This window comes from Parasteatoda tepidariorum, chromosome 4 (genome assembly GCF_043381705.1).
Source record: "Parasteatoda tepidariorum isolate YZ-2023 chromosome 4, CAS_Ptep_4.0, whole genome shotgun sequence".
Taxonomy (NCBI): domain Eukaryota; kingdom Metazoa; phylum Arthropoda; class Arachnida; order Araneae; family Theridiidae; genus Parasteatoda; species Parasteatoda tepidariorum.
Genome location: NC_092207.1, coordinates 54,566,505 through 54,578,707, shown reverse-complemented (window position 1 = coordinate 54,578,707; position 12,203 = coordinate 54,566,505). Strand labels below are relative to the sequence as shown.

At 28.3% G+C, this 12,203-nt stretch overlaps 1 protein-coding gene across 1 annotated transcript in view; it reads right to left on the bottom strand.

The window, feature by feature from the left end:
* Positions 1 to 10,850, bottom strand: part of LOC107444740 (espin protein forked) — a 267,337-nt gene extending 256,487 nt beyond the window's left edge. The window contains exon 1 of the mRNA XM_043049623.2: positions 10,671 to 10,850. The gene's annotated coding sequence lies outside the window, so the exon portion shown is untranslated. The remainder of the gene's footprint in view (positions 1 to 10,670) is intronic.
* Between the last annotated feature and the right edge of the window lie 1,353 nt (positions 10,851 to 12,203).

Here is a 12,203-nt window from a genome sequence, read left to right as displayed (position 1 = left end):
TTTTACCATTCATACTTAGTAAATTTGCTTTTACAAATAATTGTATCAGTAGAGATCATTTTTAATGGCGCTAAATTTTATTCATTGAACAAGTTTTCGTGACGCCCACACAAGTGGCATTTCTGCACCAAAAAAATGACACTGAGTAAAATTAAACTCGCATGCGAAAAAAATCATGCACCTTCGATAACATTTTAAAGTCAATGGAGGTAACCCCTAAAAACGACCAACCTCCATTAACGGCCATTTTACTGAGGAACAGAGAATGGTTGCTCTCGAGAGGTTTCACTGTATCATAATTTTTTGCTCCGTAAAACGACCCAGTAAAAATGGATTCTCGATTAAAGGTACCGACAATCTGCATGCCGGTACTTTTTACCGGAATTTGATCCGGAATTTTTTACAGTGTACAGCAGTGTTCCCCAACCTTTTTATCACCGCGGAGCTGTCACCCTTTGATAATTTTACAGCAGCCCGCTGGGGGGGGGGAAGTAAGTTAATTGTTTATATTTTAGATTATTTTGATTTATTAATTTCAATTTAATTGTATTTGAACATGCCTTCAAAATAAAATACAGTTACACCAAAAAATAAATATAAAGTGATTTAACATTTTAACTTACTTAAATCAATGAATCACGATCGAGAGAGAAGACGAAGTTCTTCATTAGTTCCAATGTAAATTTCGCGCAGCCCTTTCGTGCTTTATTTATAATATTTACAGTTATGATGATTGATTTTTTTTTATTAAAGCTAATTGAAAGAGAAAATAGTTGCGGTGGTTTTCTTTTCTTTTTTTTAACTTTCTAAAACATTAAAAATTTATGTCACTACCTTTGGGGTCCCCTTTTTGTTAAATAAATAAAATTTTTATGGAACACAAATATTTTTAATTTGGGGTATAAACCTAGGAATTTAAATTCAATTTTAATGAAATGGGCGGCCCGGTACCATTTGATCCACGAACCGATACCGATCGGCTGACCGGGGATTCGGGAACACTGGTGTACAGTGTTCCATGCGGCGGTGATTTGAAGCATATGTTACGTTTGGTGGTCGTTTTCTCTAGAACTTGCTGGAACACGTTAATTTAATAAAATACTATTTACCCGCCTCTAGTAATGAAAATTGGCCGGTAAACTTTTAAAAAAAATTCGAAAAAGAAGAAGAAAATCCTTTTATTGAAATACAAAAAAAAAGTCTATCTACATTTATTCCCTTATGAATTTAAAATTAGTAATTACAGTGTCATTCAAAGTGAATAAAGCATAAATCAAATGCTCCATTCACGTTGTTTTACGCTTTAATGTACTCAATACTAAGTACACCCTTCCTTTTGGATAAAAAATCAATGATTTCTAAGAGTTTCGAAGAAAGAAATTTATTTGAGGTCTTAATTTTCAAGATCAAATTGTTTCCTTAAATATTTCTATCTAATGAATCAGTACATGCGTTCTGATGTGTATTGTGATTATTGTACCTCAAGCGTTTCCTCGTATTTTGAGTTTACAAACGTAAAATTTTGCTGATAGTACCAATAAATACGGAATCCAAAATCAAACAAAAAATACCTAGAACACATTTCCATCACACAATAAAAATAAGATTAAAATAAACACCAATCCAAGCTTTGAAAAAAATCAGTTTCAAAATCGAACTCCTATAAATAAAATTTTATGTTGTATATCCTGAAAAAAAAAATTCGAACAAATTAGGGAGGGTGCAGAGAAGCTCTAAGAGAATAGTTTCGATTTAGATAGTTTGTTCTGCTTCGCTCGGTTGGCCACGTTCTACATCCTGCGCGTTCTACTACAAAAGGAGGTCGCGATGAGATCAAGGTTGCAAGCGACAGTTTTTTTATGTATTATTATTTATTTATTTATTTAATGCTTTCTTAAAAAAAACTATTTTTGATTAAGTCTTTTTTTTTCCNTAAATAAAATTTTATGTTGTATATCCTGAAAAAAAAAATTCGAACAAATTAGGGAGGGTGCAGAGAAGCTCTAAGAGAATAGTTTCGATTTAGATAGTTTGTTCTGCTTCGCTCGGTTGGCCACGTTCTACATCCTGCGCGTTCTACTACAAAAGGAGGTCGCGATGAGATCAAGGTTGCAAGCGACAGTTTTTTTTATGCATTATTATTTATTTAATGCTTTCTTAAAAAAACTATTTTTGATGAAGTCTTTTTTTTCCTAGGAACAAACTTGGAAGAACCGGAAGAAATAAAACTTTTCGTATAATTTAGGTTTTAAATTGATTCGTCATTTATCGATTTCATTTGTCGTTTGAATAATTCAAATGTCTTTTAAATAAAAAAATATTTTTAAAAATAATATAACACGTAAACAGCAATAAATTTGTTCATGAAAAAATAAAATCGCAAACTATATTTAACGATAGTAAGTTTATTCACATAATATTTCAATCGAATAACCAGCAATTATAGTTTGCTGAACGAAAACGTGACTATAATTAAAAAAGAAAATTCCAAAGATAATTATCTAGAATTTTATAGTTCCAGAAATCCTAGTTATGTTAACATCATCATCTAATCTTAATTACATACATTCTTAGAATCAAAACCGCAGTTCCATAAATATTAATGGAATACTAGGAAAAAGGCAAGATAGTTAGAATGTCGTCTGCATTTGGTTTGGCTTTAATAAGACTGTACAAGTGTCTTATAAAACTGTATATTGCTAAATCGAGATTCATGAGAGGTTATTTTGATTGATTATTTTGTAATAGAAGTGTAAACTAGCTCATTTGTGAAAATTCTAAACTTGACGCAACATTAATTGCCTTACTTGTTTTACTTTTGCAATTATATTGACTAATCATTATCAAAATTGAGAAATCACAGACAGCGTAAAAGTCAATTATTCTTTAAAGATAGTAGGACTAGTCAAAAATAAAAATAATAATTTTTTTCTTTCATGTTTTTTTTATATTTTAAAAAAATTTGTCATTTATAGTTTTTTTTCTCAATTATTTCAAACAAAATTTAAAATTTAAAAAAAAACTAAACAATAAACTCTACGGAAAATTGAGACAATCTTAATGATTAAAAATGTATTTATTTTTTCACGTTTTTATTTTAATTTTATCAGAGACTAAAAAGTGTTATAAAAAAGTTTAGTTCCAAGTTCATTTTTTGTATTTTATTTATAAATTGGATATCAAAATAACTCATAAAATAATTGAAAAACTCCAGCAATAACTACAAAAATACTTTCCCAAATTAAAACTATAAGGTCAACGCCACTTTCAGCTTAAAATTAATTCATTTTAACCACCTTTTATTGGCTTACTTCAAGGTATTTAAATAAATATAATAAAAATGCTAGTTTTTTACTTTTAAATTTATTCAATACCAACTTCAAAAGCTAAAATATAAACTACATAGGAGTATTTAGTTCAGGTAATCGATATAGTCAATGCACTCCAACTTTTGCTTTATTAAAAATCAATTTGAAAATGCATTCGTAATACATAAGTAATAGGTTTTTAAACTTTCAACTTTCTTTTTTCATTTTATTAACATAACATTATTGCATTTCTTACAAGTATCAGTATTAATTTTTTTTTTTATCGTTTCTATAAAAATAATCATTTTGTTACTTATGCTAATTTGTTTACCCCGTTTAGTCTGAATTTAGGTTGTCTAAAATTCACTTATTTTTTATTTTAATTTTTTAAAGAAAAAATATTTTATTATTTTTAGGAGGAAAACTGCCGTTATATAGTTTCCACAGCACTGCGGTATTAAAAAATAAACTATTTTAATAATAAAACATCACTAATGTTGCTTTGAAAAAAATTAACCAAATCATATAGTTAAGTAATGTATGCTTCGAAAAAGTGTACTAAATGTGTACTCATATGCTTCGGAAAAGGGTACTACAAAGTGAATAGACAGTTGTCACAATGTGTTTTGTGTTAAACGTTCATGTGGCGCAATTGGTTAAGGCATAGCTCACACTGCTGGTTGGAAAGGTGAAGGTAGTGAGTTAGATCATGGCTATAACAACTGGCAATAACAGCTGATAATAGCAACCGGCATGCATACGCAGCAAGGAGCACGTAAAATCTGCTGTCGTGACTGAAAGATATCTCGATGGCTGTTTGGAGTAAGGGTACCAGTTCAGACGCTGTCCACGTTATCTGACCAGGTTTTAAAATTGCGTGGCATTTCTACCATGGCCGTTAAAAGAAAGAGTCCCCCCCCCAAAAAAAAGCTTGGCCAATATTGGGTAGTGTGTGTGGGTTCAGAGTTCCCCGATTAGCTCCGAGATTATGGGTGACAGCGGATAAAACATTTTTCCTACAGTTATAAGACACACGTATGATCGTGCGAAATACACATCGATAATGAAAAATATGAAATTCTGATCATGTACTCAAATGTTTAAAAAAACAAGTGAAAAAAAGGATGTGATAGATATTTAAGTCTTACAACGTGATTTCATACTCGATGTAAGAATGTTTGGAATGCCCATTAATTCAACAAAGCTGTTTTCTGGTCCTAAATGATTTTCGGTAAGAGACGGCAAGTTTCAGTTTTTCTCCCAGGAGAATCTCTGACATGTTCTATGCGGCTGACGTCTGGAGGACATAGGGCTCCAAGACTTTACTTACAACCAGTCAAAGCCCCGATCTCTCAAAGACATGTTAGGCAATTCATCAAGAAGCTGTCTTCACCTTCGCTACCATAATGATGAATCTCTTAAATATTAGAGTTCCGTGAGAACTGTGAAAAGTTTTTCCCTCGACGTAATACAAATGTATGTCAGCTTCCCACAAGGAGAGAGTCTCACACAAAGACTGAGTTAGAGGCCAGTCCCAGTGGAACCCGGGTTTTCGTTACTAATGGCCATTTGTATCAAATAAAACTCTACCTGTTTTCCAATATCCGAAAAAATTTTCGCCATGGTAGTCAAGACTTGATGGTGCCCTAAATTTGAACATTCTTTTAGTTTTAAACATCATCGTAGTGGAACAACAATGTATTTACTAAGAATCTCGCACTTGAGTGGACCAATTCACTAATATAAGCAATACAGATGCATTAAAGAAGTATAAAATAAAACTCTACTCGTTTTTCAATATTCGAAAAATTGATCGCTATGGTAATCAAGGCTTAATAGTTTGGGACTCCTTGTTGAATAACCGCCCACTGAGCACTAAATTTGAACATTCCTTCAGTTTTGAACATCATCGCAGTGGAACACCAACGAATTAGGTAATATAAGCAATACAGATGCATTAAAGGAGCATCAAAAACTCTACCTGCATTCCAATAACCAATAAATTGATCTCTGTGGTAGAAAAGGTTTGATGGCTTAGGGTTCTGTGTTGAATAAATGCGAATTGAGCCCTAAATGTGAACATTCTTTTAATTTTGAACATCAGTGTAGTGGAGCTACGACTTATTTACTAAGGATCTCGCACTTGAGTGGACCAATTCACTAATGTAAGCAATGCAGATGCATTAAAGGAGAGCAGAACACTATTAAATGTAAGTTTACAGTACATTAAGACACACGCATGAATTAACTTAAGTGGACTCAAGACTAACATGGATGTATAGCATTTGAACGAGGCAATTCACTCGTGCATGTGACCCTCATGCAACAAAAATAGTGTCCTTTTGTTACTTTGAAGTTGATCAGAATGTGGCTAAATACTCAAGTTTATCACTTAATTTAACTAACGATGGATTTAATAAGTTAAGTCCATATTGCAAAAGTTGGAATGAAGTGTTTTAGGATTTGTTTAACAAATCATGGCGATACAAGTTACATCAAAATGAAATTCGATTAATTTAAGAAAAAGGAATTTATGCACTGTTAAAAATTCCTGTTTTTTTTACAGTCTTCATCTGTATATTTGACGATTTAAAGCTATTTTGTTGGCGAAATGGTTTTCTCTGTTTTTCAACCGAATAATAAACGGATTAAAACCATCAGTTCAAATTTTAGTTTTTGCCATGCAGTCTTGCTTAACGTACTACAATACTACCTTTTTTTTAAAATCGCTCTTATTTTTTTAGCAAAATTTCATGGTTTTGAACATCGTATAAACGAAACTGCGATTCGATTTTCTTGTCAAATTGATACTTTACCTATAGTACCTATAGATATTATGTATTTCCTTCAATAAAAATCTTTGGTAAAATTAAGGTGCCAGACAATTTTATACTGGTGGGCCACTTGTTTTTTCACTTTATCATCATCACAATATTATTTCAATAAGTATGACTTTTAAGATAAAAACAATTAAGATTTTTCTTCAGAGTTGAGCGGCGGTAGCTCAAGGAACAGAGCTCCCGACTTCCAATTCGATACCCCACGTTCGTATCCCAACGTCAACTGGTCATACGAATGCTACTCTCGACTCGCATTGACTACAATATTGACATAATCCTTTCATATAATTTTTTTTTAATATGACAGTACTTATTTACACAAAAAACAAGAGTCTGTTTGTAAAAAAAGGAACTTTTCTATGAGATAAACTGTTTTATATTAGCCCACCAGCTGACAGTTTTTTTCTCATAATTTAACAGATACTTTTTTACAAGTGTATGTTAATTGCATATGCTGACGTATATAAAGCCATTTAATAATAAAATTAGTATTGCCTTAGAAAATTTCATTGAACATGAATTTGTGCAAGTAAATTTTTAAAAAATTAAAATAGCTGGAAGGGGGAGAAACAAATAAAAATCAATTTAATTCTATTAATCAATCCTGTTAAAAAAATCAAAAAGAAATATTCCCGATTGTTGTACCAGCGAAAGTATTTCAGGACGCGTTTCATTTAGATAGTCAATATGTCTCTTTTTCATACTGACCAAGATTTAAAAACCTAAAAACCATTAAAAATTTTTAAAAAGTAATTGTGAATAAAATTATCCATTAATAATTCAAATAATTATATAAAGTGTCAATCTCATTTTAATGATAAAACTTCAAAGATTCAAGCGGAAATAACTATATTTGTAAAAAAAAATTTGCATTAAAAGTTATTATAACACACATTAAAAACTTGAATAAATATATGTTATTACAAAAAACCTTAACAAAAATATCAAATCATTAAAATGTATTTCATCTGTCTATATTCATTCAACAATAGCGACACATTTAATTCATCCGCGAAATTACTTTTCACTTCAGTAAACCTAACTATTTCTCGATTTGATTTAGGTAAAAAACAATATGCACATTTTTATTACTTTTGTTTCAATCTGTTTTTTATTTATTTACTTAGATTTGTGGCTTATCTAATTTAATTTTTTTATTAATTTTTTCAGTGAATAGCGGTTAGTGAAATAACAAAAACACTATTAAAAAATAATTTTGTTATTATATAAACTCGAAAAAATCCGGATAAACTTTTGTGAATTAAAAAATAAATAACCTTAAATCTAAAAAACATTTTTTTATTCCTTTTAACCACGATATATATGTTGCCGTGATTAATTTAATAATAATAATAAGAAGAAGTTTTTCCACCAAAATAATTATGTGACATCATTTGTATAAAAAACAAAAAGAAGGTCGTGTTTTCTTTAAAAAATCCCTTTAAAATATTTGAATTTAGTTGACGAAATCAATGATCAATAACATTTTTTAAATGAAAAAGTAAAAACCTTAAGCATTCTTTTACCAATTAATTGTTGCTTTAGCCTAAAGGATAATACATAATATAAATAACTATGACACGTAAAATTATAAGAAACTAGTTCAAAAACATTTTTATAACATTTCTAGCATATTTTCTAACTTGTTTAGTAATGTCATTTCATAATTAATAGCAAAACTTTGTGAATTTGGATTTAAAATTTTTAGTATAATTCCTAATTTTTTTTAATAAGGAAATAGTTAAAAACTTTGCTTGTGAACTTATTCAAAAATTTAATTTTTTGCCAAAAATTAATAAAAACCTTAAATATTAAGATTCTTATTGCGTTAGAGCATTGAGAAAAAAAGTATGGTTAAAAACATGTGCTAAATGTTACAGCGTTTCTGGATCTATGGAAACGCCAAAAAGCTAGGTGATTTTAGTAAAACTAACTATAAAATATGATTTTATAATATGTGATAAAATGTAGTAAAATTCAATATCATTCTTTAATCAAGGTATTTTAAAACCTGCAAAAAAACTTTTTATTCGGTTAAATTTAGTTTTCAGTTTTGCATTTTTTTCTAAATGTGCTGTAACAAGAACTATAATTTTTAAAACCAAAATTATCGGTACCATATGAATGAAAAAATTACCAAAAGAATGGTTGTTATATTGCGTATTTGATTTTATTAACCATGGAGGTTTTTTCTCTATCAGAATTGCCATTACCATACAGTATGGTTTATTCACTAGAATGTTTTTCTCCGTGAAGTGTACTATAGTTTTCAGAACCCCGAGGATATGTTTCATAAACGTAAATGAAATATTTCAATGTATGATTTCAATGTCTAAAAATAAACAAAAATATCTCTGCGATGTTTTAAAGCTTCAAATAGAAGGGAAAAAAAATGAAAAAAATATTTGAATATTTCGAATTATAAAGAAATATTTTATGGAAGTTAATTGAAGTTTTTTTGTACTATTTGGTTATTTTGCGTGCATATTTATCTTTTAACCACATTGTATTTGGCATAAAATTCAAAATTCAACCTACCAATATTCTCTCGGGCATTTGGCGAAAAGGTTTCCAGTTTTATTATTCATAATATTCTTTATCAATAATTACACCTAATTTCATTTATCCGAAAAAACGAGATGGCTCGACAAAAAGAAAATCTTGTGACAATAAACAAAAGGAAAACTAAATTTCGTAACTATTTATTAAAAAATGAGTTTTATAAAACTGTTCTAATTATTCATTGTATATAAAAGAATACAGAAAGTTTAAAAAAATGAATTTTGTTTCCTTCTGAGAATTATTTAAAAAAAAAGATATATGCGAGTTTTTTCTAACATAAATAATTTCAATTTTGGCAAGAAGTAATCCACTTATATTGAAAAATATCTTGGCAAAATATTTGTATTTTAAAACAATAATTTTTAGTTCGATTTTCATTAAATGGTAAATATTTTGTTTTAATATGATGATGAAATGGTCATATATATAGAAAAAATATTGTGTCTTGTCTTGCACCGTATGCATGTACCTCGAACCAAAGTAAATATTTGCGCCACCTATTGGAGAAATTCCGCTTTTAGCATGTGTAGTTGATACTTGTAATGGTACTATATGCTGTGCTATACACCATTTCCGAGTTTTTAGGCATGTGCAAAAAACATTTTTTATTTTTTATTCTCTTGTTGTTGAGTAATTTTTTCATTCAATTAGATCGGAAAATGAAACCCTATACTAGACATTAGACTAGATATTACTTTAAATTAAAATTATGTGAAAGATGAAATAGAACTTTCATAACTTACAAACTAAGGCGAAATAAAATTTTATAAATTTTAAATATCTATAATAAATTTTATAACAGCTATTGATTATTTAAAGCATGAATTGCATTCAGATAATAATAAACAATTTTTAAAACACTTTTTCCTAGATTTTAACACAGTTCTTAGTTTAGAAACAGGGGAGATATTTTATTAAACTTTCTTATAATTTAAATCCTCTTATAATTCATAATTTTTTATGTAATATCATTTTTAATTATAATTTCAAGTTTAAACTAGTGTAAAAATAAAATTCCACCTTTTTGACAAACGGAAATTTAATATAAATGTCTTTTCATATAAATTGCCTTTTTTCTTGATGTTTACTTTTAAATATTGGTCAGTTAATTGATAAAGATGATGTTGAAACTTTAAAACTATATTTTCCACAATTTTAAGATAACAAAATTCCTTTAGCAGGCAAAAATAGTTATGTTAAAATGAAATTAAAGACTATCTTTTAAATATTTGTAAAATTTCTTTCAAATAAAAATTTTAAGTATCAGTAGGTAATAAATTAAATTAAATCACGTGTTAAGATGTGAACAGTATCTCAGTAATAAAAATATTACTTTTATCAGTAGTTAAGTTGTATCAAGTTTTAATTGTTTTACCTTTAATCATCAACAGTTAAGAAGGATTTAAAAATTTAATTTTAATAGCCATTATTAACAATGAATTTATGTTCGAAATATTTTAAAGGAGAGGGAAACTCTTTTGGAATGATTATCAACTTAGAAACATCAAAAAGTTTGCCCTAGTATTCTTTATTTACTTTAAAAATATATATAAACACAGTTAATAAACAAAACAATTTAAAATGAATGAAAAAATCACTACTACTATTTAAGGGAAAATATCTCAAATTAAAAATTTAGAAACATAAATCATCCATGTCTAGATCAATCACTACATATTGTATGATTATCTAAGAAGATTAAAAAAAAAACATGAAGTACTTATTAAAAAAATCTAAAGCAAAAAGCACCTTAAATGTAGTACCTTTAAAAAAATTTACCACGTTTGCTATAAATTAGAAAAATAATATATTATAAGTCATAAAAATAAAAAACATATACTATAAATTGGAAAAATACTGTGCACTTCTACAAGTGCCTATTCTTATTATAAACCATATAAAGCACTTATGACAATAAACCCTTTTAAAAATTTCATTTTTAAAAGAAAGTAAAACGCACCTCCACAAGAATATTATCCTTTAAGAGAATTCACACAATTGTATTCCACACTTCGAACAATATTATGCACATGTGATATAACATATTCTTGCGTTCAAGAAACACATTAGCATCCTTTGAAAACCGCTCATTAACCAGAAATGACATACCGTGTTACTCCTCCAAGACCGTTGACTGATCAAACGGGAACAAAACGATACAAGAACTAAGAAGAGCGCATGCGCCAGAATAGAGCGAGTGGAAAAGAAGAAAGCGCGTGTTTTTAGTTTCCCGTTCTTCTAAAGCATTTGTAAGAGATTTGGTGATTTATGAAAAAAACCTTCTGTTTGCATAGATGAATAACTTAGATTAAACAAAGTTTGTTATTTTTTTTAAAACAAAGCTAAATCATTAATTGGAAGATCCGGAATAAGGTCCTAGTTTTTATTTATTCATTTAATTTTATAAATATTTTTTTAAAAATTTTATATATATTTTTTTCAAAATTAAAATAATTATTTGTTAAAAAAATACGTTTTATACAATACGTGAATATTTATTTTCTCATTCAAATCAATGAACCTCAATAATCTTTGGGAAAAAAGTATTTTGTTTTATTATTTCATTAATTCTAGCAAATAAATAATTTTGTTAAATAATTTCTGTTATTAAATAGCTCTGCTCAGTTAAAATAGTTATTTCTATTTCATGCTATAATATTTCTAATAAAAGCATGCTCATGATTCTTAAAATTTAATAGCAACGAGTAATATTTAATCAATATTTATTTTATTTATTTATTTACATATTTATTCAGTTATTTATTTATTACCCATTGGCAAAATGGATCTTGGTTTGGATTTGATGGCGTCCACACACTTTTGAACAATAGTAAACAGTGTGTATGCGTCGTCATTGCATGCGTTGCTATGGCGACCGCTGCCGTTTTTCTTTTTCTTTTCACTAGCAGGAATTTTTAATGTATTTTCATAATAATAATGTAAAGTATTTTTATATTCGTTTTGTCATTAACGCATGATTACTGGCTTGAATGTGATTTCAATATAAATATGAATGCTGAAGAAGGAAAAGTATTTTGTGACATCTGGAAACACGTTCATAGGCAGGATTTGAAAACTAATCCAACGACAAACATCAATGGAGACAGTTTTTGCAACCCATGATTTGAAATGTTTAACGGAGTCAATCCAGAAAGGAAAAGCATTTGACCAATGGGTGACCAGTGATCGTAATAAGGCGATAACAATTTTTTTGTTGATTTTGTTTTTGCATTCTTTTAACGAACTTCTTTTAATAAAAATTTTCATTTTATATCAATTCTGATGTTCTAAGTGCATGTAATAGATGTTTTTATTCTAATAAAAAGTGCATATGGGTGCCAACTTCATTTGAATTTATATAATTGATCAAGGTTTTTGTTATTTATTTATTTATTATTTATTTTTTCATTTTATTTTTAAGAGATGTAAATAACTATTACGGTTACGTACTATAAGAAATTGTACAAAAATATAAAATATTTCCACTACAATA